The following is a 16,483-nucleotide window of genomic DNA, read 5'->3' as shown; positions in this document are numbered from 1 at the left end:
CATAACGCTATAAGCAATCGCGCTATCGGCAAAAGGATACAAGCAATTACGCTATCAGCAAGTACGGTATAGCGAGCCTTCATTAGACAGTGGTTGGTAGTGAAACAATAAAGAGCGTTGATGTTTTTAATGCGCGTAATACTTTGCGCCGTTAAAGAATTACACGCATACAAAATTGTGTGTTATTCATTTAAATAGTGTGTAGTTTAATAGTGCGTGCTTTAAAAAAATAGCAAAGTTAGCATTCATTACCTAATATGCACTCAAACGGTTCCATCACTGAAGGAAAATGTAAACAAAAATATATTTTAAAAAAATTAACATTTGTCCAGGGGTATTAATACTTTTTAAATGTCGTAAATACTAATTTATGTGATTGAGCACATTTGAGCATCTTTAAGGGGCCAACAACACCATGTAAGTACATGGGGGGACCTGGGGTACAGTGGGGGAGGCAACTTGGGAACCAGCAGTGCAGGTGCCCCTGCAGAGCTCAGGGGCCCTGGGCCAATTGTCCCCTTTACCTCTATGTCAGCTCCAGCACACACTGTGTCCCAGCTTCACAGTGTCCCCAGCAGTATGCTGCAGCTTCACAGTGTCTTACATTAAACATTTATGTCAGCAATAACATTTGATTAAGTATTATACCATCAAAATTCACAGTATGCATTCATACCACACACATTAAACAGCACTCAACACAAGTCACACTACACAGTATCCACATGTTGCATTGCCTACTGTGGTATACAATCAATAAATGGTTTCTTGGCACTGTACATATGACCAACACAATTTAATTACTGCTTTAAAAAAATGAAAAGATACACATAGCCCAAAAACAGCTGAAAAATTTAAAGGACACATACAAACAAATAACACTTACTTGCCCAGTCTCAAACTATTCTGAAGCAGGTGTTAATGAGCAAAGTTTATATAGGCCAGAAACAGCTGACAAATATTAAGGAGTACCACCTAATCAAAATGCTTGCATCATTCAACATTAATTGTGTAAACTTCTACGAGTTTAAAGTAATGTGCGCTATAGTTCCAGTGCGCATAGCGCTCTATGCAGTTGTAAAGCATATTCCCAGTGCACGCTGTGCATGTGTAATGAGCACTGTCTACCCCACCGCGCACTGTGCAGTTTGTAATGTGCGCTGTGTAGTTTTACGCACATTGTATAGTTTTATTGTGTGTAAAACTTTATGCGCACGATGACGCGCGCAATTCATGTAACGCTCTAGCGCTATTCAATAACACTGTTTAGTGAATCAACCCCTTTATGTCCATATGTGTACTGAGGCCTGACTGACACATATCAGGTGGTGTAATATCCATATCTCCTGCATGTTCTTGCAATAATGCTTGCGCATCACTCATTTCCTCAAAAGGATGTATGAATAACTCCTCTGACACATCAAGTGAAGCGGCTGTGGTGCTAGTGGTGGTGGTGGCAGCCGGGCGAGTGGTAACTGCTGGGGTACCCGAAACAGAGCAAGAGTAGGATGGTGCATCCAGGTTCTGAGAGGAAGCGGCAGAAGATGAGGTTTGCTGTACAAGTCAACTACCTCCTCAGCATTTTGGGAGTTCAGGGTACAGGGGCATTGCTAGGATCCTAGGAGATCCGGGGCACCCATGGGGCACTAGACAGGGAGAGAATCAACGGAGCACGCAGCATGCCACAGCAAAAAATGGGTATGGCCATGCAGGGAGTGGGCGTGCTCATGGGGGGCCAAATGTACATGAACTTAGCAGCGGTGTAACCTAAAGATAAAGGGCCTGTCCAGCAAAATGTTGGATGTGTTGGATGGAGCCCCCTATCCTTTATTTAATTAGATAGTTTACTATCAGTATAGGCATAGAGTAAAGATGCATACACACATTCAATTTTAATTGGTCAATCACTGATCAACTTTACCTCCCCCATGTAGTATGAGGGCCAACAGACTTTGAATACTATGAACAGAGCTGAGCTCTCATAATACCTAGAAGTAGCAAAATTGGCTAATGAAACTTGTATACAGGATCTTCTCAAAAAATTTGCATATTGTGATGAAGTTCATTATTTTCTGTAATGTACTGATAAACATTAGACTTTCATATATTTTAGATTCATTACACACAACTGAAGTAGTTAAAGCCTTTTTATTGTTTTAATATTGATGATTTTGGCTTACAGCTCATGAAAACCCAAAATTCCTATTTTAAAAAATTAGCATATTTCATCCGACCAATAAAAGAAAAGTGTTTTTAAAACAAAAAAAGTCAACCTTCAAATAATTATGTTCAGTTATGCACTCAATACTTGGTCGGGAATCCTTTTGCAGAAATGACTGCTTCAATGCGGCGTGGCATGGAGGCAATCAGCCTGTGGCACTTCTCAGGTGTTATGGAGGCCCAGGATGCTTCGATAGTGGCCTTAAGCTCATCCAGAGTGTTGGGTCTTGCGTCTCTCAACTGTCTCTTCACAATATCCCACAGATTCTCTATGGGGTTCAGGTCTGGAGAGTTGGCAGGCCAATTGAGCACAGTAATACCATGGTCATTAAACCATTTACCCGTGGTTTTGGCACTGTGAGCAGGTGCCAGGTCGTGCTGAAAAATGAAATCTTCATCTCCATAAAGCTTTTCAGCAGATGGAAGCATGAACCCACTTTTGAACCAGAAACAGCGACAGAAGCGCCTGACCTGGGCTACAGAGAAGCAGCACTGGACTGTTGCTCAGTGGTCCAAAGTACTTTTTTCAGATGAAAGCAACTTTTACATGTCATTCGGAAATCAAGGTGCCAGAGTCTAGAGGGAGACTAGGGAGAGGGAAATGCCAAAATGCCTGAAGTCCAGTGTCAAGTACCCACAGTCAGTGATGGTCTGGGGTGCCATGTCAGCTGCTGGTGTTGGTCCACTGTGTTTTATTAAGGGCAGGGTCAATGCAGCTAGCTATCAGGAGATTTTGGAGCACTTCATGCTTTCATCTGCTGAAAAGCTTTATGGAGATGAAGATTTCATTTTTCAGCACGACCTGGCACCTGCTCACAGTGCCAAAACCACTGGTAAATGGTTTAATGACCATGGTACTACTGTGCTCAATTGGCCTGCCAACTCTCCTGACCTGAACCCCATAGAGAATCTGTGGGATATTGTGAAGAGAAAGTTGAGAGACGCAAGACCCAACACTCTGGATTAGCTTAAGGCCACTATCGAAGCATCCTGGGCCTCCATAACTCCTGAGCAGTGCCACAGGCTGATTGCCTCCATGCCACGCCGCATTGAAGCAGTCATTTCTGCAAAAGGATTCCCGACCAAGTATTGAGTGCATAACTGAACATAATTATTTGAAGGTTGACTTTTTTGTTTTAAAAACACTTTTCTTTTATTGGTCGGATGAAATATGCTATTTTTTTTAAATAGGAATTTTGGGTTTTCATGAGCTGTATGCCAAAATCATCAATATTAAAACAATAAAATGCTTGAACTACTTCAGTTGTGTGTAATGAATTTTAAATATATGAAAGTCTAATGTTTTTCAGTACATTACAGAAAATAATGAACTTCATCACAATATGCTATTTTTTTGAGAAGATCCTGTATGTATACCAGACTTTACAGCTAATACAGTATATACAATACAGCTGGTTTACAATCAGTAAAGGCATAGAGTAACACCTTATACTGTACAAACTGGAGGTAACAGATCAACACACATTGCAGCTAGGTTACTATCAGTACAGGCACAGAGTAACAGCTTATGATGTACATACTGGAGGTAGTAGAGATCAGCACACACTGAAGCTACTTTACTATCAGTACAGGCACAGAGTAACACCTTATACTGTAAATACTGGAGGTAGCAGATATCAGAAAATGCTGCAGCTAGTTTACTATCAGTACAGGCACAGAGTAACAGGTTATACTGTACATACTGGAGGTAGCAGAGATCAGAACATGCTGCAGCTAGTATACTATCAGTGCAGGCACAAAGTACCGTATTTCGCGCCGTATAAGACGCTCCGGCATATAAGACGCACCCAGGTTTAGAGGGCAAAAACCAGGGAAAAAAAAATATAAACTAAACCTGGTGCGTCCATATTTCAGGAGCGTCTTGTACATGACCTCCCCCAAATGGTGCCCTCCTGTGTCCCCATGTCTCCCCCAGGTGTCCTCCTGTCACCCCCAGTTGTCCTCCTGTACCCCCATGTGTCAGTGCTGTACCCCCATGTGTCAGTGCTGTACCCCCAAGTGTCCTCCTGTCCCTCCCAAGTGTCCTCCTGTCCCCCCCAAGTGTCCTCCCAAGTGTCCTCCTGTCCCCCCAAGTGTCCTGTCCCCCCAAGTATCCTGTCCCCCCAAGTGTCCTCCTGTCCCCCCCAAGTGTCCTCCTGTACCCCCAAGTGTCCTCCTGCCCCCCCAAGTGTCCCCCAGTGTCCTCCCAAATGTGCTCCTGTCCCCCCCAAGTGTCCTCCTGTCCCCCCAAGTGTCCTGTCCCCCCAAGTGTCCTGTCTCCCCAAGTGTCCTCCTGTCCCTCCCAAGTGTCCTCCTGTACCCCCAAGTGTCCTCCTGCCCCCCAAGTGTCCCCCAGTGTCCTCCCAAATGTGCTCCTGTCCCCCCCAAGTGTCCTCCTGTCCCCCCAAGTGTCTTCCCAAAGTGCTCCTGGCCCCCCGAGTGTCCTCCCGAGTGCCCTCCTCACTGTGTATCCCACTGTGAGTCCTCCCCCCCCTCTGTCGCTGGGTCCCCCCCCTCTGTCGCTGGGTCCCCCCCTCTGTCGCCGGGTCCCCCCCTCTGTCGCCGGGTCCCCCCCTCTGTGAGAAGCGGCAGCGTCAGAAGCTTACCTCCTCCATCTTGCCCGCGGCGACTGAAGGCCTCCGGCACCTGTGGGCGGCTTCCTCTAGTGCCGGCTTGTAATGACGCGTCATTGATGACGCGTCATTGATGACGCGTCATTACAAGCCGGCACTAGAGGAAGCCGCCCACAGGAGCCGGAGGTCTTCAATCGCCGCGGGCAAGATGGAGGAGGTAAGCTTCTGACGCTGCCGCTTCTCACAGAGGGGGACCCGGCGACACAGGGGGGGGGTGACCCGGCGACACAGGGGGAGGTGGAGGCAAGCGGGGAGGACTCACAGCGGCAAGGCAGGGAATACCCGATGGCGTCGGGTCGGCGGTTTGTATCGGCGGGCGTCCGTAAGTCGGGGATTCCCTGCCTTTGCCGTATAAGACGCAGGGACTTTTTCTCCCCATTTTTTGGGGAGAAAAAGTGCGTCTTATACGGCGGAAAATACGGTAATACCTTATAATGTACATACTGGAGTTAGAAATGAACCACACACGGGTTAGAAACTAACGTCACACACTGCAGCGAGTTAACGTTAAGTATAGGTACAGAGTAACAGCTAATACTGTAAATACGATTCAGCTAGTTTACTATCAGTACATGCACAATGTAACAGCTTACACTGTACATACTGGAGGCAGCAGAGATCAGCACACACTGCAGCTAGATTACTATTAGTACAGACACAGAGTAACAGCTTACACTGTACATATTGGAGGCAGCAGAGATTACACGCTGCAGCTAATTTACTATCAGTACAGGCAATCTAGGACATTTGGTACACTATAGCACGGATTAAATTGTGATCTCCTCTGCGGACAGGCAGTGACAAGACAATGCACTTTGTAAAGTGCTGCAGAAGATGTCAGTGCTATATAAATACATAATAATATGACATGCTATTAGACTATGACTATGGAAGGGATTGGTTAGATTGTGAGCACCTCTGAGGACAGTCAGTGACATGACTATGTCACTGCTGTATAAATACATAATAATAATAATTATAATAATAATAATAATATGGTAGGACATTAGACTATGACTATGGTAGGGATTAGATTGTGAGCTCCTCTGAGGACAGTCAGTGGCATGGCTATGTACTCTGTAAAGTGCTGCAGAAGGTGTCAGTGCTATATAAATACATAATAATAATATGGTAGGACATTAGACTATGATAGCATTAGATTGTGGGGCAGCACGGTGGTGTAGTGGTTAGCGCTTTCGCCCTGCAACGCTGGGTCACTGGTTCGAATCCCAGCCAGGTCAACATCTGCAAGGAGTTTGTATGTTCTTCCTGTGTCTGTGTGGGTTTCCCCCGGGTACTCCAGTTTCCTCCCACATCCCCAAAACATACAGATAAGTTAATTGGCTTCCCTACTACAGACTACAATACATACATACACTACACAATACATTCATAAACATAGGACTATGGTAGGGATTAGATTGGGAGCCCCTCAGAGGGACAATTAAGTGACAAGACAATATACTCTGTACAGCGCTGCGAAGATGTCGGCACTATATAAATATTAAATAATAATATTAATTGTGTGCTCCTCTGAGGACAGTCAGTGATATGACCATGGTATGTACTCTGTAAAGTTCTACAGAAGATGTCAGTGCTATATAACAGGGCTGTGAAGTCGGTACAAAAATAATCAGAGTCCAACTCCGACTCCTCAGTCCACCGACTCCAACTCCAGGTATCCAAATTGCTCCGACTCCTCTGTATAATTTTTACAAAGGCTATGGATTTGGTTCAAAGATCATCTGATTCTGACTCCTTAGTTTATTCGAACCACCGACTCCAACTCCAGGTACCCAAAATTGCTCCGACTCTGACTCCTCGACTCCGACTTCACAGCCCTGCTATATAAATACATAATTATATGGGAGACATTAGACTATGGTAGGATTAGACTGTGAGTTCCTTTGAGGCCAGTTGGTGACATCAGTATGTACTCTGTGAAGTGTTGCAGAAGATATCAGTGCTATATACAGGGGTCAAGTCCTGCGTGAACGCGGGGGGACGACGTCCATTTACTATTATTGCAGAATAGCGAATGCGGCGATCAATCTTGACCGCCAATGAAATGGCTTCATCCAGAGTCTTGGGCTCAGGATGACTAATCATCACATCTGAAACGGAATCTGACAGGCCTGTCAAAAAACAATCTAGAAGAGCAAAATGTCCCCATTTAGCTGAAACCGCCCACCTCCTGAACTCAGCAGCATACGTCTCGACCGTATTGTGTCCCTGACGGAGGGTTTTTAATTTCCTTTCTGCTGTAACTGCAATATCGGGGTCATCATAAATTATGGCCATAGAATCAAAGAACCCCTGAACCGACGCTAAGGCCTCATGACCCTCTGGTAAGCTGTATGCCCAAGTCTGAGAGTCTCCCAATAGCAATGTCTTAATAAAAGTGACCCTCTGCTGTTCCGTACCAGAGGATATGGGTCGTAATTCAAAATAAGACAGACAGCGATTTTTAAAGTTCCTGAAATCAGATCTGTGACCTGAAAATTTCTCTGGGGGGGGGGGAATTCTCAGTTTAGTAACAGGAGGGGATTGCACTGGTAAATTGGGGTTCTGTAAATCCCGTACTGCATCAGACAGTTGACTAATTTGTGCCTTGTTATCACTGAAAGAAAAAGGAGGAAATCCGGGCACCTTCCGTCCAACTTCCGTTTATTGCAAGCCAAAACAGACATCCATTGGTTACCACAACTATTTAGTACCTCGTGTTGGTGGTCTGTAGAGTGATGATCGGTGGTGGTGTGGGAGCCAGGGCACTAAGTGGGTCCGGCGACGGCCGTTTCGCGTCTATACAGACGCTTGGTCACGCTGCGTACCACTGTAAAAGGCGCATTGCAGACATCCGGTTTTACCACGGGGAGAAGCCCCGCCTTTTCCGGGTGTCGCAAGCGTCAGTGTGATTGGAGAAGGAGGACGTCAGAGGCGGGTGGGCGTGTGTCTAAGGCCAGGACTACGGATCCCATAGTGCTGTGCGGACAAACTACGCCCAGCAAGACTGTGTATGCAGCCGTCTTGCGTGCTGGGACAATAGTCCACAGTACTCGCGATGCCAGGAGCGGTGACACGCCTACCGGGTCAGTAGGCTCCGTCTCCAAGCATCTGGTAACCATGGCAACGCGTGTCATGGTCATTTATCCCAAGCTGCATATGGGAGAGATGCAAATTATTATCTCTCCTCTTCGTCCCATGGGTCCGGTGTGCACACATTGGGGGGCGTCAATCTAGCCCACTTCATGTGTGGCCTGTAACACGAACCCACCCTTCCCAAACGTTCTCCCTAGTGTTAAAGTGACATAGTGACAAATTAAAACTAACATGTCTGGGAGATAATTCTTTCAATTTACATGGACATATATATTACCACAACCATAAGAATATCAAGAGAATAAATTAATACATTAGATGTAGGGGGCAGGGCACTTATAAATCATTAATAGCCACAGGCTCTCCGGGCTTCCCAACTTGGAATACTACCATAAAACTCAGACATTGTTTGTCAGTGCCTTCGATTTATACTAGAGCATAACGCGTTCATGTTTGACGGGTACGGGTACTGGTACCAACAGGTCTCGGGGACAGCGATGGGGACCCCAGTGGCGTGCTCCTTTGCAAACCTCTTTTTGGGGGCATGGGAGGAGTCTGCAGTGCACTCGGACATAAATCCGTTCCGGGGGCACATCAGACGATGGTCCAGGTACATGGACGACGTCCTGGTGGTGTGGTCCGGTTCGGATGCCCAATTTTTGGAGTTTTTGAATTATCTGAACATTAATACCATTAATATGCAATTTACTTCGGAAATGATTGGTGAAGAGGTGGTTTTCCTGGACCTCAGACTCAAGGTGGAGAACAACAGACTGATCAGTGAGGGTTATCGGAAGCCAACCGCGACCAATTCTGTCCTCCATGCTAAGAGCTTCCACCCCAGACATGTGGTGGAAGCGATCCCATATGGCCAATATTTGCGCCTGAGAAGGAATAACTGTTCGCAGAAGACTTTTGATGACCAAGCAAACGATCTTACAAATAGGTTTAGAAAAAGAGGGTATGACACGCATTTGCTGATGAAGGCAAGATGTAAAGCCCAACAAAAAGAGAGGAACTCACTCCTGATAGATAAGAATGAGGAAAAGAAGAGAAACGAGAGAGAAAGGATGGTATTCACCTTCGATTATACTCCCATGGCCATGAAAATCAGGGAATGTATTTACAAACATTGGGAGATAATTCAACAAGATCCTGATTAGTCCCAAAAAGTGGGGGGGGGGGGGGGGGCCCACGGGTGGCTTTTAGGAGAGCACCCACCCTTGCCAATATGCTGACTAGAAGCGAGTTTATAACACCCAGAACCACAACGTGGCTGGATCGACAGGTCCCAATAGGGAATTATAAATGTGGCCACTGTAAATATTGCCCCAAAATGATTACTTCTAAGTGTATTCAAATAGGAGGTATAGAGTTCAAAATGCGAGGTTTTTTTACATGCCAATCAGAATATGTTGTCTATGTGTTATTCTGTCCTTGTGGAAAGTTCTACATTGGACAGACCACAAGACCTGTTAAAACCCGGATAGGGGAACATGTCAGCACTATTAAAGCAGGGAAGAGCTGTACCAGGTTAGTAACGCACATGCGCGATGAGCATGGAAAGTCCAGCCAAGGTTTGACCTTTGCGGTGTTGGATAAGGTGGAGGTCCCAACCAGAGGGGGGGATAGAGATAAACTACTTCTTAGAAGGGAAACACGCATGATATTAAGGACTGGAGCATTGGGCCCAGGAGGCCTAAACGATAATATTGAATTAGCCTGTATGCTGGATCCTTAAATTCAGCAGGTTGGAATATGTATGGACAATATATATATGTATCTATATTTTTTTGGGACCGTATATTATTTGATCTGTCACAATGTCTGAGTTTTATGGTAGTATTCCAAGTTGGGAAGCCCGGAGAGCCTGTGGCTATTAATGATTTATAAGTGCCCTGCCCCCTACATCTAATGTATTAATTTATTCTCTTGATATTCTTATGGTTGTGGTAATATATATGTCCATGTAAATTGAAAGAATTATCTCCCAGACATGTTAGTTTTAATTTGTCACTATGTCACTTTAACTATAATTACAGAGGGGCTGCAGCACACAACAGGAAAACAGTGACAGGGGCTCTTGGTTACGCTCCAACGCGCCTAAGCTCACCAACTGCGCCAAAGTGTCCCCGATCCGGTGAGTCCTACTCTACCATGCAAAATGCCAGTTTTTATAAGCAGTCTAGTGGGAACTAAACCAAAAACCCAAGAGTCAACTAAATGGGAAAAAAAGGAAATTAAAAACACCTTACCTTTCACTAGCTACCAAATGAACTCTCTGAACATGTGCAATGCACTAATTTATATGCTTAACTGTGCTAGAGGTGGGTATGGTTATGCAAGCTTACAGGGGAAAATTATAAATAAATACCAAGGGGTAAGCAGCACAAACCAAATTTTTTATGCAATTCTATGCAAAGCATGCACGCAGCACAGGAGGTCCCCAACCTCCATAAGAAACATATAATTACAGAGGGGCTGCAGCACACAACAGGAAAACAGTGACAGGGGCTCTTGGTTACGCTCCAACGCGCCTAAGCTCACCAACTGCGCCAAAGTGTCCCCGATCCGGTGAGTCCTACTCTACCATGCAAAATGCCAGTTTTTATAAGCAGTCTAGTGGGAACTAAACCAAAAACCCAAGAGTCAACTAAATGGGAAAAAAAGGAAATTAAAAACACCTTACCTTTCACTAGCTACCAAATGAACTCTCTGAACATGTGCAATGCACTAATTTATATGCTTAACTGTGCTAGAGGTGGGTGTGGTTATGCAAGCTTACAGGGGAAAATTATAAATAAATACCAAGGGGTAAGCAGCACAAACCAAATTTTTTATGCAATTCTATGCAAAGCATGCACGCAGCACAGGAGGTCCCCAACCTCCATAAGAAACATATAATTACAGAGGGGCTGCAGCACACAACAGGAAAACAGTGACAGGGGCTCTTGGTTACGCTCCAACGCGCCTAAGCTCACCAACTGCGCCAAAGTGTCCCCGATCCGGTGAGTCCTACTCTACCATGCAAAATGCCAGTTTTTATAAGCAGTCTAGTGGGAACTAAACCAAAAACCCAAGAGTCAACTAAATGGGAAAAAAAGGAAATTAAAAACACCTTACCTTTCACTAGCTACCAAATGAACTCTCTGAACATGTGCAATGCACTAATTTATATGCTTAACTGTGCTAGAGGTGGGTGTGGTTATGCAAGCTTACAGGGGAAAATTATAAATAAATACCAAGGGGTAAGCAGCACAAACCAAATTTTTTATGCAATTCTATGCAAAGCATGCACGCAGCACAGGAGGTCCCCAACCTCCATAAGAAACATATAATTACAGAGGGGCTGCAGCACACAACAGGAAAACAGTGACAGGGGCTCTTGGTTACGCTCCAACGCGCCTAAGCTCACCAACTGCGCCAAAGTGTCCCCGATCCGGTGAGTCCTACTCTACCATGCAAAATGCCAGTTTTTATAAGCAGTCTAGTGGGAACTAAACCAAAAACCCAAGAGTCAACTAAATGGGAAAAAAAGGAAATTAAAAACACCTTACCTTTCACTAGCTACCAAATGAACTCTCTGAACATGTGCAATGCACTAATTTATATGCTTAACTGTGCTAGAGGTGGGTGTGGTTATGCAAGCTTACAGGGGAAAATTATAAATAAATACCAAGGGGTAAGCAGCACAAACCAAATTTTTTATGCAATTCTATGCAAAGCATGCACGCAGCACAGGAGGTCCCCAACCTCCATAAGAAACATATAATTACAGAGGGGCTGCAGCACACAACAGGAAAACAGTGACAGGGGCTCTTGGTTACGCTCCAACGCGCCTAAGCTCACCAACTGCGCCAAAGTGTCCCCGATCCGGTGAGTCCTACTCTACCATGCAAAATGCCAGTTTTTATAAGCAGTCTAGTGGGAACTAAACCAAAAACCCAAGAGTCAACTAAATGGGAAAAAAAGGAAATTAAAAACACCTTACCTTTCACTAGCTACCAAATGAACTCTCTGAACATGTGCAATGCACTAATTTATATGCTTAACTGTGCTAGAGGTGGGTGTGGTTATGCAAGCTTACAGGGGAAAATTATAAATAAATACCAAGGGGTAAGCAGCACAAACCAAATTTTTTATGCAATTCTATGCAAAGCATGCACGCAGCACAGGAGGTCCCCAACCTCCATAAGAAACATATAATTACAGAGGGGCTGCAGCACACAACAGGAAAACAGTGACAGGGGCTCTTGGTTACGCTCCAACGCGCCTAAGCTCACCAACTGCGCCAAAGTGTCCCCGATCCGGTGAGTCCTACTCTACCATGCAAAATGCCAGTTTTTATAAGCAGTCTAGTGGGAACTAAACCAAAAACCCAAGAGTCAACTAAATGGGAAAAAAAGGAAATTAAAAACACCTTACCTTTCACTAGCTACCAAATGAACTCTCTGAACATGTGCAATGCACTAATTTATATGCTTAACTGTGCTAGAGGTGGGTGTGGTTATGCAAGCTTACAGGGGAAAATTATAAATAAATACCAAGGGGTAAGCAGCACAAACCAAATTTTTTATGCAATTCTATGCAAAGCATGCACGCAGCACAGGAGGTCCCCAACCTCCATAAGAAACATATAATTACAGAGGGGCTGCAGCACACAACAGGAAAACAGTGACAGGGGCTCTTGGTTACGCTCCAACGCGCCTAAGCTCACCAACTGCGCCAAAGTGTCCCCGATCCGGTGAGTCCTACTCTACCATGCAAAATGCCAGTTTTTATAAGCAGTCTAGTGGGAACTAAACCAAAAACCCAAGAGTCAACTAAATGGGAAAAAAAGGAAATTAAAAACACCTTACCTTTCACTAGCTACCAAATGAACTCTCTGAACATGTGCAATGCACTAATTTATATGCTTAACTGTGCTAGAGGTGGGTGTGGTTATGCAAGCTTACAGGGGAAAATTATAAATAAATACCAAGGGGTAAGCAGCACAAACCAAATTTTTTATGCAATTCTATGCAAAGCATGCACGCAGCACAGGAGGTCCCCAACCTCCATAAGAAACATATAATTACAGAGGGGCTGCAGCACACAACAGGAAAACAGTGACAGGGGCTCTTGGTTACGCTCCAACGCGCCTAAGCTCACCAACTGCGCCAAAGTGTCCCCGATCCGGTGAGTCCTACTCTACCATGCAAAATGCCAGTTTTTATAAGCAGTCTAGTGGGAACTAAACCAAAAACCCAAGAGTCAACTAAATGGGAAAAAAAGGAAATTAAAAACACCTTACCTTTCACTAGCTACCAAATGAACTCTCTGAACATGTGCAATGCACTAATTTATATGCTTAACTGTGCTAGAGGTGGGTGTGGTTATGCAAGCTTACAGGGGAAAATTATAAATAAATACCAAGGGGTAAGCAGCACAAACCAAATTTTTTATGCAATTCTATGCAAAGCATGCACGCAGCACAGGAGGTCCCCAACCTCCATAAGAAACATATAATTACAGAGGGGCTGCAGCACACAACAGGAAAACAGTGACAGGGGCTCTTGGTTACGCTCCAACGCGCCTAAGCTCACCAACTGCGCCAAAGTGTCCCCGATCCGGTGAGTCCTACTCTACCATGCAAAATGCCAGTTTTTATAAGCAGTCTAGTGGGAACTAAACCAAAAACCCAAGAGTCAACTAAATGGGAAAAAAAGGAAATTAAAAACACCTTACCTTTCACTAGCTACCAAATGAACTCTCTGAACATGTGCAATGCACTAATTTATATGCTTAACTGTGCTAGAGGTGGGTGTGGTTATGCAAGCTTACAGGGGAAAATTATAAATAAATACCAAGGGGTAAGCAGCACAAACCAAATTTTTTATGCAATTCTATGCAAAGCATGCACGCAGCACAGGAGGTCCCCAACCTCCATAAGAAACATATAATTACAGAGGGGCTGCAGCACACAACAGGAAAACAGTGACAGGGGCTCTTGGTTACGCTCCTGTCACTTTAACACTAGGGAGAACGTTTGGGAAGGGTGGGTTCGTGTTACAGGCCACACATGAAGTGGGCTAGATTGACGCCCCCCAATGTGTGCACACCGGACCCATGGGACGAAGAGGAGAGATAATAATTTGCATCTCTCCCATATGCAGCTTGGGATAAATGACCATGACACGCGTTGCCATGGTTACCAGATGCCTGGAGACGGAGCCTACTGACCCGGTAGGCATGTCACCGCTCCTGGCATCGCAAGTACTGTGGACTATTGTCCCAGCACGCAAGACGGCTGCATACACAGTCTTGCTGGGCGGAGTTTGTCCGCACAGCACTATGGGATCCGTAGTACTGGCCTTAGACACACGCCCACCCGCCTCTGACGTCCTCCTTCTCCAATCACACTGACGCTTGCGACACCCGGAAAAAGCGGGGCTTCTCCCCGTGGTAAAACCGGATGTCTGCAATGCGCCTTTTACAGTGGTACGCAGCGTGACCAAGCGTCTGTATAGACGCGAAACGGCCATCGCCGGACCCACTTAGTGCCCTGGCTCCCACACCACCACCGATCATCACTCTACAGACCACCAACACGAGGTACTAAATAGTTGTGGTAACCAATGGATGTCTGTTTTGGCTTGCAATAAACGGAAGTTGGACGGAAGGTGCCCGGATTTCCTCCTTTTTCTTTCAGTGATACCTTTGCACAGTTGTACTACTTTCATGTATCTCCGTAGAGCACACGTCCAGACAACAAGACACAAGGTAACCAGGATGATGCGGTGAGGTTTTTTGCTCTTATCTCACATACGCCAGCTCAATCCTATAGGGAGTGCCACTCAACTTTCTCTTTTTCTTCCTGATACATATAATTTGTGCCTTGTAACATCTGTAAACTTGGCGGCTGCGGATACACATGCTATACCCGCAGCCACCTTTGTTCCCTGTTCACAGTCCTTATTCATCCCGGCGGCGTCCAGTACGCCGGGAACGGCATTATCTCTTGCTTATAGGGTCTCTGTATCGCGCGGAGACAGGACCTTTATGCTGGAAGAAGGCGCGTCAGCTGACCTGCTGGTCGGCTGACTTCAGGAGTGACTCGAGCTGCTCGGATTGGCTGATCGCTAGGGGGCGTGGCACTGGGCTCTCCTCGGCTTCTTAAGCCTTCACAGATCATTGGCAACTCGTCTGCTGTTGCAAATACTCTCGTGTTAGCGCTCAGACCTAGTGAGGTTCCTGTTGATGATAGATGTATATGCAGTGTTTGCGATATACATCTATCTATAGTTAGTTATTGTTACATTGTATTCTGATAACCTGTGTATGATTCTGGCTACTCTCTTTCCTTGCTATTGCTAAACGATTCTGTACTTCTGCCTTTCTGACTTAAGTTGCTGAACCTCTGCCTGATATTAACTACTCTCTCGCCTGCCGATTTTGTACTATCTCTGCCTGCCTGTTATCGAACCTTGCCTGCCTGACTACTCTACTCACCAGTGGGCCCTAGCCACTGGTGAGGCGCTCTAGCTATTAGAACCTACCAGCCTCTCTGGTGAGGTTCAGACTTACTTACATAGCTCCAGTGACTGTTAGTACCTTACCAGCTCCTCTGACAAGGTCTAGTTAAACTATTCAGCCATTTGTGCTGTTAGTACCTTACCAGCTCCTCTGGTAAGGTTTAGCCAAACTTCTTTAATTCTCTCGTTATTAGTACTTTGCCAGCTCCTCTGGTAGGGGTCTATTGTTATTTGTATTGGTAGACTCTCCAGCTCCTCTGGAGAAGTCTATACTGTTGCACCAAACACCACACCTTACTCTCTGCTAGCTATACTAGTATTATTGGTGATACTGCAGATCACCACATAATCAGGTATAGCGTCTGTATTATTGGTGATTCTGCAGATCACAAATAATCAGACGTCTGAGTTGCAGCACCCAATCGTTACATGCCTGCTGCGCATTGACTGTGGCGGTCAGGCTGGTTACCGCTGCAGTCAAAGCCTGAACACAGTGCCTCCATAGTTTGGTCTGCTGTTATGTAACAATGTGTAGCAAAGAAACAGATTTCTGATTTTGTGGTGATCTGCAGTATCACCAATAATACAGATACTATATCTGATTATGTGGTGATCTGCAGAATCACCAATAATATAGATATAGAAGCACAAGGCGTATGCAAAGTAACACTTTATTACACAGGGTGTAATGATTCTTGCAAACAGTAAATTGCTGATAGGAGATCAGCAGTTACCTCACCAGTGTGAGGGGGCCCACTGGTGAGAGCGAGAGTAGTCAGACAGATCAGGTAGGCAACAGACGGGCAGACAAAGTACAAAATCGGCAGGCAGATTCAGAGAGCAGTTCAGGCAATAGGTCGTCAACGAGATCAGATAGGCAAAGGTACAGAATCGAAAGGCAGAGATCAAGGTCAGTATCCAGGCAGAGGGTCGGCAACTGTTCAGATGGGTAAGGTACAGAATCAGGTGGCAGAGAGAGTAATCAGAGGTCACAGGCAAGGAGTCATACACAAAATA

The sequence above is a fragment of the Hyperolius riggenbachi genome, chromosome 9, assembly GCF_040937935.1.
Source record: "Hyperolius riggenbachi isolate aHypRig1 chromosome 9, aHypRig1.pri, whole genome shotgun sequence".
Taxonomy (NCBI): Eukaryota; Metazoa; Chordata; class Amphibia; order Anura; family Hyperoliidae; genus Hyperolius; species Hyperolius riggenbachi.
This window is presented reverse-complemented; position numbering follows the sequence as displayed.